This window comes from Babylonia areolata, chromosome 24 (genome assembly GCF_041734735.1).
Source record: "Babylonia areolata isolate BAREFJ2019XMU chromosome 24, ASM4173473v1, whole genome shotgun sequence".
Lineage (NCBI taxonomy): Eukaryota > Metazoa > Mollusca > Gastropoda > Neogastropoda > Buccinidae > Babylonia > Babylonia areolata.
Genome location: NC_134899.1, coordinates 30414121 through 30426620, shown reverse-complemented (window position 1 = coordinate 30426620; position 12500 = coordinate 30414121). Strand labels below are relative to the sequence as shown.

General features: G+C 44.4%; 1 protein-coding gene across 1 annotated transcript in view; it reads left to right on the top strand.

The window, feature by feature from the left end:
* LOC143298939 (glycine receptor subunit alpha-2-like) overlaps positions 1 to 12500 on the top strand; it is a 62138-nt gene that overhangs the window by 9641 nt on the left and 39997 nt on the right. The window lies entirely within an intron of this gene.

Sequence of the window (12500 nt, the reverse complement as noted above, 5' to 3'; positions counted from 1 at the left end):
TCTCTGTCTTTGTCTCCACTGTCTGTCCTCACCCGACTATGAGCAATGTGAGTGACTCCATGGTCTCTGTCTTTGTCTCCACTGTCTGTCCTCACCGGACTATGAGCAATGTGAGTGACTCCATGGCCTCTGTCTTTGTCTCCACTGTCTGTCCTCACCGGACTATGAGCAATGTGAGTGACTCCATGGTCTCTGTCTTTGTCTCCACTGTCTGTCCTCACCGGACTATGAGCAATGTGAGTGACTCTATGGCTCTGTCTTTGTCTCCACTATCTGTCCTCACCGGACTATGAGCAATGTGAGTGACTCTATGGCCTCTGTCTTTCTGTCTTTGTCTCCACTGTCTGTCCTCACCGGACTATGAGCAGTGTGAGTGACTCTATGGTCTCTGTCTTTGTCTCCACTGTCTGTCCTCACCGGACTATGAGCAATGTGAGTGACTCCATGGTCTCTGTCTTTGTCTCCACTGTCTGTCCTCACCGGACTATGAGCAATGTGAGTGACTCCATGGTCTTTGTCTTTGTCTCCACTGTCTGTCCTCACCGGACTATGAGCAATGTGAGTGACTCCATGGTCTCTGTATTTGTCTCCACTGTCTGTCCTCACCGGACTATGAGCAATGTGAGTGACACTATGGTCTCTGTCTTTGTCTCCACTGTCTGTCCTCACCGGACTATGAGCAAGGTGAGTGACACTATGGTCTCTATCTTTGTCTCCACTGTCTGTCCTCACCGGACTATGAGCAATGTGAGTGACTCCATGGTCTCTGTCTTTGTCTCCACTGTCTGTCCTCACCGGACTATGAGCAATGTGAGTGACTCTATGGTCTCTGTCTCCACTGTCTGTCCTCAACGGACAATGAGCAGTGTGAGTGACTCTATGGTCTCTGTCTTTGTCTCCACTGTCTGTCCTCAACGGACTATGAGCAAGGTGAGTGACTCCATGGCCTCTGTCTTTGTCTCCACTGTCTGTCCTCAACGGACTATGAGCAAGGTGAGTGACTCCATGGCCTCTGTCTTTGTCTCCACTGTCTGTCCTCACCGGACTATGAGCAGTGTGAGTGACTCTATGGTCTCTGTCTCCACTGTCTGCCCTCACCGGACTATGAGCAATGTGAGTGACTCTATGGTCTCTGTCTCCACTGTCTGTCCTCACCGGACTATGAGCAAGGTGAGTGACTCTATGGTCTCTGTCTCCACTGTCTGTCCTCAACGGACTATGAGCAATGTGAATGACTCCATGGCCTCTGTCTTTGTTGAGCAATGTGAGTGACTCTATGGTCTCTGTCTCCACTGTCTGTCCTCACCGGACTATGAGCAATGTGAGTAACCCTATGGTCTCTGTCTTTGTCTCTCCACTGTCTGTCCTCACCGGACTATGAGCAATGTGAGTGACTCTATGGTCTCTGTCTTTGTCTCCACTGTCTGTCCTCACCGGACAATGAGCAGTGTGAGTGACTCTATGGTCTCTGTCTTTCTGTCTTTGTCTCCACTGTCTGTCCTCACCGGACTATGAGCAGTGTGAGTGACTCTATGGTCTCTGTCTCCACTGTCTGTCCTCGCCGGACTATGAGCAATGTGAGTGACTCTATGGTCTCTGTCTTTGTCTCCACTGTCTGTCCTCACCGGACTATGAGCAATGTGAGTGACACTATGGTCTCTGTCTTTGTCTCCACTGTCTGTCCTCACCGGACTATGAGCAAGGTGAGTGACTCCATGGCCTCTGTCTTTGTCTCCACTGTCTGTCCTCACCGGACTGTGAGCAATGTGAGTGACTCTGGTCTCTGTCTTTGTCTCCACTGTCTGTCCTCACCGGACTATGAGCAATGTGAGTGACTCTGGTCTCTGTCTTTGTCTCCACTGTCTGTCCTTACCGGACTATGAGCAATGTGAGTGACTCTGGTCTCTGTCTTTGTCTCTCCAATGTCTGTCCTCACCGGACTATGAGCAAGGTGAGTGACTCCATGGCCTCTGTCTTTGTCTCCACTGTCTGTCCTCACCGGACTATGAGCAATGTGAGTGACACTATGGTCTCTGTCTTTGTCTCCACTGTCTGTCCTCACCGGACTATGAGCAATGTGAGTGACTCCATGGCCTCTGTCTTTGTCTCCACTGTCTGTCCTCACCGGACTATGAGCAATGTGAGTGACTCCATGGCCTCTGTCTTTGTCTCCACTGTCTGTCCTCAACGGACTATGAGCAATGTGAGTGACTCTATGGTCTCTGTCTTTGTCTCGGCGGTCTGTCCTCACCGGACTATTGATTGATTGATTGATATGGGTACTTCTTTGGCGCCTATCCTCGGTCGATGACCAAGCTCTAAGCACTTTACAAACATGGAGTCATTTACACAACAGGCTGCCTACCTGGGTAGAGCCGACTGACGGCTACCATTGGGCGCTCATCATTCCTGTGTCATTCAATCAGGTTTCAGTCACGCACACATACACTCATACAGACATGTAACATTTTATGAGTATGGTTGTTTCGTTTATAAGATAAGATAAGATAAGAATAACTTTATTATCTCCAACTGGAGAAATTTGGTCAGGTGCATTATCACAACATAGACAAGTAAACAACATGGGGACCATAACTGTAAAAGTCAACAACGGCTTTTACGAATATTACGAAGATACAAATGTAAAAATTATCACATACACCGTTTCATACATACATCCACACACTGCAGGTAATAACTAGTATTCTTAATGTAAAAACAGAAAGAATTAAGAAACATTATTTGAATATAATTATAAACATAGCCTACTATACTGCACATTGATTATAATAGACAGATAAGGTAAGAATAAAGATAAATTGCGGAAAACCGCAACCAGATAATCAACACACACCCGCACCTACCCACCCCCCACCCACCCCACACACGCGGATTACTTGATTAAACAAGAGTAATAAACATATGTTCTCAAATAAAAGCATTTCACATATTCGCTTTTAAAAACATTGCAATTAATTATTACATCGTAATTATTACCCAACCATGTGGGCAGCCATATTCCGTTTTCGGATGGGGGGCGGCATGCTGGGTATGTTCTTGTTTCCATAACACACTGAACGCTGACATGGATTACGGGATCTTTAACATGCATATTTGATCTTCTGCGTGCGTATACACACAAAGGGGGTTCAGGCATTAGCAAAGTCTGCACATATGTTGACCTGGGAGATCGGAAAAATCTCCACCCTTTACCCACCAGGCGCCGCTACCGAGATTCGAACCCCGGACCCTCAGATTGAAAGTGCAACGCTTTAACCACTCGGCTATTGCGCCCGTCAACAGCACATCACGACTCCATGGCTTCTGTCTTTGTCTCTACGGTCCGTCCTGGGGTTTTGTTCTTGTCAGTGTGGCTTTGTTGTTTCGTGTTTTGTTTTGTTGGGCTGGGTTGGGTTGTGTGGTATGGTGCGATGTGCTGTGTGGTATTATTCGCTGCGCTGTGCCGTGCTGTGCTGTGCTGTACTGCACTGTGCTGAGTTATGCTGTGCTTTGCAATTTTGCGCTGTGTTGTGCTGTGCTGTGCTGTGATGTGCTTTGCTGCTGTGCTGTGCTGTGTTGTGCTGGGCTGTGTTGTGCTGTGCTGTGATGTGCTGTGCTGTGTTGCGCTGTGCTGCACTGCACTCTGATGTACTGCACTGTGCTATGCTGCACTGTGCTGTGTTGTGTTGTGCTGTGGTGCGCTGTGCTATGTTGTGCTGCACTGCGCTGTGCTGTGCAGTGCTGTGTTATGCTGTGGTGTGCTGTATTGTGTTGTGATGTGTTGTGCTGTGCTGTGCTGTATTGTGTTGTGGTGTGTTGTGTTGTGCTCTGCTGTGCTGCACTGCGCTGTGCTCCATCCCTTCCCTCCATCCTCTCTCCCTCTATCCCCCCACACCCCTACACACACACACACACACACACACACACACACACACACACACACACCCACACCCTCCCCTCCGGCCCCTTTTCCACAGCATCACACTGATCGCACTACTCATTCCCACGGACATAGCTGAACGCTCTCTGCTTCCTTGAGGCCACTGTGCCGACCCAACCAGAGAGAAAGGCATCATTGAAAACTATGAATAATTCATGGCTTTGGAAAACAAGAGGGTGGATACTGATTTGGGTGATGCGGTGCAGTTCTGCCTGACTGAGGCACTTCTGTACAGCATACACGACGTGTGCAATAGCCGAGTGGTTAAAGCGTTACACTTTCAAACTGAGGGTCCTGGGTTCGAATCTCGGTAACGGCGCCTCGTGGGCAAAGGGTGGTTATTTTTCCGATCTCCCAGGTCAACATAATATGTGCAGTCCTGCTTGTGCCTGAACCCCCTTCGTGTGCATACACCAACAGAAGATCAAATATGCACGTTAAAGATCCTGTGATCCATGTCAGTGTTTGATGAATTGTGGAAACAAGAACATACCCAGCATGCACACCCCCGAAAACGGAGTGTGGCTGCCTACAAGGCGGGTTAAAAACGGTCATACATGTAAAAGCCCACTCGTGTACATACGAGTGAACGTGGGGTTTGCATCCCATGAACGAAGAAGAAGAAGATACAGCATACACGAAATTCAGTTGTTTTTCGTATTGTTTACAGTTGTTGTTTTTTTGTTTTGTTGTTGTTGTTGTTTGCTTCTTGTTGTTTTATTATTTTTTATGGAGTATTGGGATGGTGGGAGGTGTGTGTGTGTGTGTGTGTGTAGGGGGGGGTGACGGTGAGGGGGCAGTTGCATTTAGGTTTAACGTATAACATGGAAGCCCTGTGGCAGAATCGGGTTAAGCTTTGGACTCCTGATTCAGTGTTCACCAATGATCAGAGTTCGATGTCGGCTTCTTTGTGTCACGTCCCTTCACCCAGTGCCCTACCAAGGCACTGTTAGCTGAGGGGGATCTGGAGGGGGGTAGGGGTGTGGGTGGGGCGGGCGAGGGGGGAGGCATGTGTGTGGTTGTTTTTTTTCTCAGCACACCCACCGCCCCTTTCCACGCCCATTCTATCAGCCATTCTCAATACCCATCGACTGAGCATCTGTGTGTGAGAAAAGAATGAACGCGTACGTGTCTAAATTACCTTTTAGAAAACACAAAAATCATGCGTCCGTGTGTGTGTGTGTGTGTGTGTGTGTGTGTGTGTGTGTGTTCTTGTGTGCCGGACTTTGTGTTTGACTGACATGTTATCATAAGGCGCCTTGAGAGGTTTGTAAAGCGGTACATGGAATGTACGTTTCTTATCGGTGTTATAATAAAAACGACTAGCGTAGTGTTGTTGAAAGTATGGGAATGGAAAATGAGGGTGGAGGGTGAGGTGGTGAGGGAAATTACTCTCATGCACAGAGTTTGATGGGAAGAAGTAAAGGGGGATTATTCTAACTCGTTTTGCTGTTCTTTCTTTTTTTTAATATATAGAAACTGATAACGGAAAGAGGCTACATCTTTCTCTTGTTTACTTTTTCCCTGTTAACTGATAAGCTTATTCGCTCACAGGAACTTTTTTGTTTTGTCTTGTTTTGTTTTGTTTTTTTCTTGTCTTTCTTTTCTCTTCCTTTTTCTTTTCATTTTTATTGATTGGTAAATTCGAACATAGTTTTATTTCATTTAGTGGTTTCTTTAAACATTCATTCATTCATTAAGTCCCGATGTCTGCCCTTGCGATCTTGCAGTTGATGTGTATAGCTGTTATGCGCTTACGAGATGTGGAGTTTGGACTTTTGACTGGCGTGTAAATGCTCGCTAATCGCACTGTTTAGCACTTGAGTTGTGTATGCAGGCATATATATATATATATATATATATATATATATATATATATATATACACGAGGGTCATTCAATAAATAAGGTGAATTTTTCGGTATAAGGACTTCTAATACAGATAGAAGCTAACTTTTTTTCTTTTTCTTTTTCTTTTTACTTCTTTTTCACATGGATTTAATTTGTTTTGCAGATTAAAAAAAACTTTGAGAGTTTTGGCGATTAACAAAGATGGCCGACCAAGTAGCATGCTCCAGGATTGAACAGCGGTCAGTTATCAAGTTTTTGGTTGCTGAAGGGTGCAAACCAGTTGAAATTCATAGGAGAATGTCAACTGTGTATGGTGCCACGTGTTTCAGCCGAAAAAATGTCGACAAGTGGGCTAAATTGTTTAAAGAAGGACGGAGCAGTGTTGAGGATGAAGACAGGCCTGGAAGGCCTGGAGCGACTGGCTGAGACATCAGTCCAAAGATTTTTACGCTGAGGGAATACGGAAGCTTGTGCACAGATGGGAAAAGTGTGTGACAGTGCTGGGAGACTACGTTGAAAAAAAAGAAAAAAAAGTAAGCTTCTATCTGTATTAGAAGTCCTTATACCGAAAAATTCACCTTATTTATTGAATGACCCTCGTATATATATATATATATATATATATATATATAGAGAGAGAGAGAGAGAGAGAGAGAGAGAGAGACATATCCATTTGCTTGGCTGAAGATGATGGCTGATCTATCTACCATATCTTGCCCTATCCACCAGGCCCGCCCTCCCTCCTCACACTCCCACCTCTCTCTTCAACCCACGTTCACCACAGTCAGAATCGTGAGCAACAACCTCACTGCATGTCAGCGATTGGGGAGTGAGCTTTCGGCATAGCATGTAGAACACTCACAAACCCTGTTAAATTCTGTTGGTTGTTTTCTGAAGAAGAAGAAAAGAAAAAAAGAAGAAAGTTTTGTTGAACTTGCAAAATCCTCTGTCTCTTCTGTGAACGATTCTTTTCGATCGAAATGTGTCTATTGCTAGGAAAAAGAGTTTGTCTATTGGTGAAAGAAAACAAAAATCACTCTTTAATGTATATTGGCTCGTTTGCGCAACTGGGTTCTTTTGTTTGATTTGTTGTTTGATGTCAGTGTTTGTTTAATGTGTAAAAGATGCATCTATGTAACGTTTCAATGGCCCCCTGTGGGTACATGAAATAAACCTCTGGCCTTGCCTTGCCCATAGCAGCAGCCGTTTGTGAAAATGATGAAGTTCTGTTTTTTCTCTTTCCGTGAAGGAGCGTCACTCACTGGAAGCTCTATAAAGAATGAATAGATAAGATAAAAACAAAAAGCCTGTTTTTAAACCTGTGTTTAAGAAATATGCTCTATTCTAGGATGGTTATTCCTTCCTGTTGGTCGTTTCATCACAGGTAGCTGTTGACATGAAACCTGGATGTAGCTAACAAACAAACAAACAAACAAAAAACAGAGAGAGACAAGACAAGACAAGACAAATTCTTTATTTCGAGGATAATAGATAAGCACTGGTGTGCTTTTTTGCATCCAATCCCCGTCCTGAATAGGGTCTAGACTACACAATACTAAATAAAATGAAAGCATGAAAGCATGGTGTTAGCAAAGATACATAACAGGGAAGAAAAAAATTTCAAATAAATAAATAAAATAAAATAAAATAAAACAAAACAAAGCAAAGCAAAACAAAAAACAAACAAAAACAAAAAAACCAACAAACAAAGAAACAAAACCCAAAAAGAGAGAGATTATATTCCTTTTATTGTTGATGCTTATTATTGTTACATACCATTTAGCTTCAGCTCCAAGACCTGACCTGTATTTTATCTGATAAATCATGAATGGAGACGCCATTTATGTTTACTTTTTTGATAGTTATTTAGTCAATTAGTCAGTTTGTTAGTTACTCATTTGAAATGGGGGGTTTTATGTGGATACTTATATAGCGCCTATCCACGGTCGGAGACCAAGCTCTAAGCGCTTTACAAACACGGGGTCATTTGCACAACAGGCTGTCTACCTGGGTAGAGCCTACTGACGGCTGTTATTGGGCGCTCATCATTTGTTTCCTGTGTCGTTCAATCAGGTTTCATTCACGCACACATACACTCATACAGACATGTAACATTTTATGTGTATGACCGTTTCGTTTATTTACCCAACCATGTAGGCAGCCGTATTCCGTTTTCCGGGGGAGAGGGGGTGCATGCTGGGTATGTTCTTGTTTCCATAACCCACCGGACGCTGACATGGATTACGGGATCTTTAGCGTGCGTATTTGATCTTCTGCGTGCGTATACACATAAAGGGAGTTCAGGCATAAGCAGGTCTGCAAATAATTATGTTGACCTGGGAGATCGTAAAAATCTCCACCCTTTACCCACCAGGCGCCCCTACCGAGATTCGAACCCGGGACTCTCATACTGGAAGTCCAACGCTTTAACCACTCACCACTCGGCTGTTCTTATCTCCTTGAGAATGGTGTGTGCATTTTTTTTAGGCGCCTGGGGGTGCCTTTTTTTTCTTCTTTTTTTTTTTTTTTTTTTTTTTTTTTTTTTTTTTTTTTTTTAATTGCACAGCAGTTGTGGAGTGTTTTGCCAATCACTGTGGAGATGCACTCACATCCCACTGCCAGAGACTGGTGGATCCCTTTTTCTCCGCTCATGATTGCGATGATCTATCTTCCATACTTAGCTCCCACCACCATCCTCACCCCCCCCCCCCACCCCCAACCTCCCCTTCCCCTCCAGTCTCCTTCACCCTGGTTCCTGTGCACCAACCATATGTCGACGAGTTAGGAAGGAAGACAAAAAAAAAAAAAAAAAGCTCAATGCATAAGTGAATGTTATGTATTAAATTATTCATTAATGTACTTGAGAAGTATGTTCTTACGGTCTTGTTAGATGATGAGCATGGTTGTTACAACTTGGTTCACAAATGATGAAGGTCCACTTGTAAATTTGCACAGTTTTCTTCCTCCAAGACAAGACAAGAAAAGACAAGACAAGACAAGAAAAGACAAGACGTGTTTATATCAGGAAACCCCGTGGGGCACATAAAAATGTTACATATTTCATGTAACTTACATAAATATTAATCACATTTGGTAATGTGCAGCTTCTGTTCAAACGTGTGTGTGTGTGTGTGTGTGTGTGTGTGTGTGTGTGTGTGTGTGTGTGTGTGTGTGTGTGTGTGTGTGTGTGTGAGAGAGAGAGAGTTTGTGTGTGTTTGTATGTGTGTGTGTGTGCGTGTGTGTGTGTGTGTGTGTGTGTGTGTGTGTGTGTGTGTGTGTGTGTGTGTGTGTGTGTAGTGCGTGCATGTGTGAGTATGCACAAGTTTTTATATTGATATGCACTTATATATATCCCAATTTCTACTGTATCTGTGTTTGTGTATGATTTTTTGATTTATGTTCGTATCTGTTATGTATTGTCCCCCCAATATTCCTTGTGACCCTGGTACACTTGGTAATAAAGACATATTCTATTCTATATTCTATTCTATTCTATTGTGCTCTTTCTTTCTTTTTTTAACAATGGCCACAGCAACTGTCTGGTTACGACATACATTTGTGAGGGAGAAAAGATAAGAAGACAAAAAGTAACATACAAGAGATACAGCATCATTCATTGTATACACGCTGAAGTGAGTGGGCGTTTATCCCAAGCACAGATATGACAAATGATGTAATATATGAATGCACTCAGTTAAGGCCTGACCAGGTGTGTTAGGCTGCTGTCAGGAATCTGTCGTGCAGATGTGGTGTAGCTCATGTATGGAACTGCACGAACGCAGTGCTATCTTCTTGAGAAACTGAAACCGAAAGTAGGATGAGAAAATCAAAGCGGTTTGCTTTCTGTGTATGATGTAAAACAAAAGAATTACATAAAAAATAAAAACAAGTCTATAACTTAAGGACACGCACCGCATGCACCTTGGTCCCCTATTCCCAAGCCAAATCTGACAAAGTGTTTGTGGATGTCAATATTAATTTGTCACAGGCACTGAAACCCCCACACCCCCCACACCCACCCCCGCACGCCTAGAGGATGTCGAGAACGCTCGGTTGAGTATGTGAATGAATGGAAATGAATGGAGCGATGTTTGTGGAAAAGTGGGATAGCTTGTGAGAATGGAGAGGAACGCGAACGATATGGTATGAAGGACGGGATAGGTGCGGAAGGGGGAGAGAGGGTGGAGGCGGGGGGGTAGGCGTGTGGAAGTGGGAATTCTGTTGCACGGGTGTGAGAGTCCGTACTGGAATTTGCTGTCCTTACGTGGGTGTTGATCTGTCCTTCTGTCTGCGTTCGTGGGCTGCATACTTCCCACGCTCACTCGCGTGTACGAGTGGAGTTTTACGTTGATGACTGATTTAACCTCCGTCGTTTAGGGGACATACGTTCTGGGTACGTTCGTGTTTCCACAGCCGAACACTGACATGGATTACGGGATATTTAACGTGTGTACTTGATGTTCCGAGACTGCAGCAGGCGAGGAATGCCGTGCCACAACCATCATCATCATCATCATCATCATCGTCGTCGTCGTCATCATCATCGTCGTCGTCATCATCATCACTTTTGGATGCAGCATTTTGTAAATTTCCATTTGACTGAATGAAGAGTGAAATGTATTTTGTTTTTTATAAGTGCCCAAAAGGACTTACCAACGGCAGATGTATTATATGTAGCGTTTGTAGATCAGTCGGTGCGCTTTGATGTCTCCCATTCGGAACTGAAACTAAAACAGTTTCAGTGTCAAGGATGTGTCAGAACGTGCAGAATGATACATATACGCTACGCTACATCTGCTTTGAAAAAATATCGAATATCAAGCGTCAAGTATTGCGTGTATCTTCAGCCACTGCGTTCGTTGAGCGTTTGAAATTACATGAAGGAGCGCTGTAAATGCTCATCTTTGTTGTTGCTCTGGGGATTTTTTGTTTTGTTTTGTTTTGTTGCTGTTGTTGTTGTTGCTGTTGTGTGTGTGTGTGTGTGTGTGTGTGTGTGTGTGTGTGTGTGTGTGTGTGTGTGTGTGTGTGTGTGTGTGTGTGTGTGTGTGTGTGTGTTTTAGACTTTTCATATTGAACGCTGTATTGTGCCGTTTTTCTTGAATTGAAACATTCAGACCATTATGCCTGACCTTCGTATGAACCTAACGTCGTTGGAAACTGAAACTTCTTACTCAACTGAGAAAGTGTCAGATTTCAATACCCACGAAAGGGCAACATTAGTTTAGGGGCTATCTTTCACACACACACACACACACACACACACACACACACACACACACACACACACACACACACACACACACACACAGAAATTGGGAAGGAGTGTGTAGGGGGGAGGGGACATGAAGGGGATTACTCCTAACCCCTCCCCTCCACCCCCCACCCCCCACCGCCCCCCACCTGCGTTCCACCCACTTCCCCCTCCCCCCCCCTCCCCCCTAGTTGTTTGGGGCAGAAGGACGTTGAAGAAGACAAAACGAGATGTCACTCCCCAGCCTCACAGCCTCTGTCATGCGCGGCGCTTATCTCCCACCAGAGGGGCGAGGACATGGCATCAATAATTAATCACCATCATCAGTCCCCCTGGTGGCGCTTCCCTGTTGGAAGCGAGGGGAGGTAATTATACTGTTAAAACGTGACTGTCGCTGTGCTGCTGCTGCTGCTGGTTGTGTGTGTGTGTGTGAGAGAGAGAGAGAGAGAGAGAGAGAGAGAGAGTGTGTGTGTGTGTGTGTGTGTGTGTGTGTGTGTGTGTGTGTGTGTGTACTTTTCCTTTTGACCCTCTCTGTCTTTTGTCTGTCGTCTAAGGAATCTGTATTCAGGCCATAGGGTCAAGGCCTTTGCCTGAAGAAACATTCGTATTTGTAATCGTATTCTCTGCTGTCTTCATCTGTTTGTCTGTGTCTGTATTTGTATTTCTCCGTGTGAATTTCTCTGTCTGTGTCTGTATTTGCATTTCTCCGTGTGAATTTCTCTGTCTGTGTATTTGCATTTCTCCGTGTGAATTTCTCTGTCTGTGTCTGTATTTGTATTTCTTCGTGTGAATTTCTCTGTCTGTGTCTGTATTTGTATTTCTCCGTGTGAATTTCTCTGTCTGTGTCTGTATTTGTATTTCTCCGTGTGAATTTCTCTGTCTGTGTCTGTATTTGTATTTCTCCGTGTGAATTTCTCTGTCTGTGTCTGTATTTGCATTTCTCCGTGTGAATTTCTCTGTGTCTGTATTTGCATTTCTCCGTGTGAATTTCTCTGTCTGTGTATTTGCATTTCTCCGTGTGAATTTCTCTGTCTGTGTCTGTATTTGTATTTCTCCGTGTGAATTTCTCTGTCTGTGTCTGTATTTGCATTTCTCCGTGTGAATTTCACTGTCTGTGCGTCTCCTTATTTCTTTCTCCCTGTCTAGGTCTGTCCGTTTGTTTGTCTTACTCTCTGTCTCTTGTCTCTTTGTCTCCGTCTCTCTGTCTCCTTGTTTCTCTCTCTTTCTCTCTCTCTTTCTCTCTCTGTCTCACTGTCTTTCTCTCTCTCCGTCTCCCTGTCTCTCTCTCTCTCTGTGTCTGTCTCCCTGTCTCTCTCTCTGTCTCTCTTTGTCGCTCTGTCTGTGTCTGTGTCTCTGTCTCTCGCTCTCTCTCTCTATCTATCTATATATCTATCTCTCTGTGTCTCCCTGTCTCTCTCTCTCTGTCTCCGTCTCTGTCTCTCTCTCTCTCTCTCGCTCT